The sequence below is a fragment of the Wyeomyia smithii genome, chromosome 3, assembly GCF_029784165.1.
Source record: "Wyeomyia smithii strain HCP4-BCI-WySm-NY-G18 chromosome 3, ASM2978416v1, whole genome shotgun sequence".
NCBI classification, from domain to species: domain Eukaryota; kingdom Metazoa; phylum Arthropoda; class Insecta; order Diptera; family Culicidae; genus Wyeomyia; species Wyeomyia smithii.
Window position 1 is genome coordinate 265,313,208 of NC_073696.1, and position 2,361 is coordinate 265,315,568.

Genomic DNA, 2,361 nt, shown 5'->3' on the forward strand with positions numbered 1-2,361 from the left:
TCGATTGACGAAGTATCGTGCAAGCGATCGACTCAACGAGAACGCTGCAGCTTGCAAACTGTAATGTTGCTTGTTTTGGAATTCCGGACCCATGTCTTGAGCCATTTTGGTCGTTCCGGCAACCGTAAACTTCATATTTATTGACCGAAAAAGCTTCCAGGTTTCAAAGCGGCAAAACTCAAGTTCGAAACTTGAGGTAAGTTGTAAGGATTCATAAAATATAATAATATGTAATTATAAACCTTCGTTCTTTTGATCTAGATTTCTGGTACGCTTATTATGTAGAATTAACCAGTTGTAAATTGCTTTCAACTTTGAGCTTGCTGAAGCTTTCAAGCTGAATAGCAAGAATTTCCTAGCTCGTTCAGTTACTTGAAAATTAAGCTGAATAGAGTTCTATTCATAACCTTAGCTTGACTATTGGTGTAAACGACAAAAATTTTTAACCAAATTTTGCTGTTCCGCAAAATTTTTAGAAAAGGAGTATAAGAAAAGTGAATCAAAATGTTTTTGAGAACGAGCTTTGCGCAGAAATAGAGGTCTGAATCCTTATTTAGAAAGTCTATGGAAGAGAGTTCCATAAATAAAATGAGTGTGGATCAAAACGGCGAAAATAAACGTTACAAAAAGGAAACAAAAGTAATAGGTTGAATGCGAACAATATTAAGAAATTGTTAAATTAATTTCTATAATAAGCGCCACCTTGTGTGGAATGAAAGAATATTCGCACCGAGAAAGTCACGCACAGCCGTACGCTTCCCCTATGCGAGATTCACTGCCCAGGCGCTGCCGAACGAAGTGTGGCAACCGAGCATCTTCACCCCTACTTCGCACGGTACGAGTCGAGTCGCTAGCGGTACTGCGCTGTGGCGAAATGCTCGCTGCCGGTTTGCACTCCTGGTAGGGATTGTTCATTTCTTACTCTCACGCTTACGCTGCTGCCAATGTGACCACACGAATACCTGTTATGATGAGGTGAGTTGTTGATAATATGTCTGTCTAACAGCTGCTCGCTACCACGCCTTCCAACTATTATTTCCGTTTCTGGCGTTTGTAGTATGGCGTCCGGCAGTGTGACATGCGTGCAACTGTGCCAAAGTGGACGGTTTACCTGTCGCGAAGGCTGCTTCCCTGGACGACAGATTCGATGAATCCGCGTGGCTTAGCTAAGAGGCGTGAACCTAGGGTACCCCAGTGGACACAACCCTTGAACAGGCGGCGGCGATTGCAGCTGGCTAGAGACACCGGTAAGCACGTTCCGACAGTCCCAAGCAAGTCTCGGGTGGGCGGAAAAAGGGGCCGGTTTCGTTATCATTCTTCGTACGCGTGGCACCTCTTTGCACTGTTGTGTTCTTCTTTCGCTTTTCGGTTGGTTGCGTTGGGCCCCTTATGAGTGGATGTTGAGAACCAAAATGGAATAAGACCTCGAGGGTCTTCTCTTCTTTTTGTGTTGTGGAGGTCCAAAAAAGCCGCCTCGTGTACACGCTCTGCCTAGATTGCGGCGATATGACGTGACTCAACATGTCGTCGTAGTAGACAGAGGATGCCATGAATTGTAGAAGCGAAGATCTTTTCTTTCTTCTAGCCAGTCTACTGCGATGATGATTATGGCTTTCGGCTTTCGGCTTTCGGAGAAGGATTTCAAGACTCCTCTTGGTGTGCGCGCACGGGTGCTTGTTCGCGCCAGATTTCCTTCTTTCCTATTAGTTTCGTGGATACGTTTTGTGAGACATTTTGTTTTTAACGTTCAGATTTCGTAACCGTTTTCGAGTTTTGATCGTGGTTTGGAATAGGGGAAGAACGACAGTCACACACAACAAAAAGATGCTACAGCCGTCGTCTGTCTCATCAACAAAAAGATGTGTTATTTTCGCAGTCGGTAGGATTCGAACCTACGCTCCCAGAGGGAATCTGATTTCTAGTCAGACGCCTTAACCGCTCGGCCACGACTGCCTGGTGCTTAAGCCGGTCGGTAAAGTCGATTTTGTGTTTGGTTGGCTAACCGGGTAAGCTTATTTGGCAAACAAGAAGCTGAGCAGTAACCAGCTTAATGTTCGTAAACAACAGCTCTTTTCTGTCTCGGCAGGGGGTTGGATTTCACCTTCGCATGCTGATCAGACATGCAGCATTAAAATAAATAAACATGTTCGAAAATTGTTGTTCTAAATTTTAGCTAGGTATATAATATTTTTCTTTAATAATTTTATTCTGAAAATTGAAGATACCGTGCTGGATCGAAATCCGTACACCTAAGCACATGATAATCTTCGACGGTCAATATAAAATCAAAAAATCACATATTGCTTAAACTGACATGTTTACTTGTAGGTCTACTTATATTTTATCACTATTTTCAAGCAA

At 43.2% G+C, this 2,361-nt stretch overlaps 1 non-coding gene across 1 annotated transcript; it reads right to left on the bottom strand.

The window, feature by feature from the left end:
• Positions 1-1,871: 1,871 nt before the first annotated feature.
• Positions 1,872-1,953, bottom strand: Trnas-aga (transfer RNA serine (anticodon AGA)). The gene has a single exon. It is a non-coding gene; the product is annotated as a tRNA-Ser (tRNA).
• Positions 1,954-2,361: the final 408 nt, after the last annotated feature.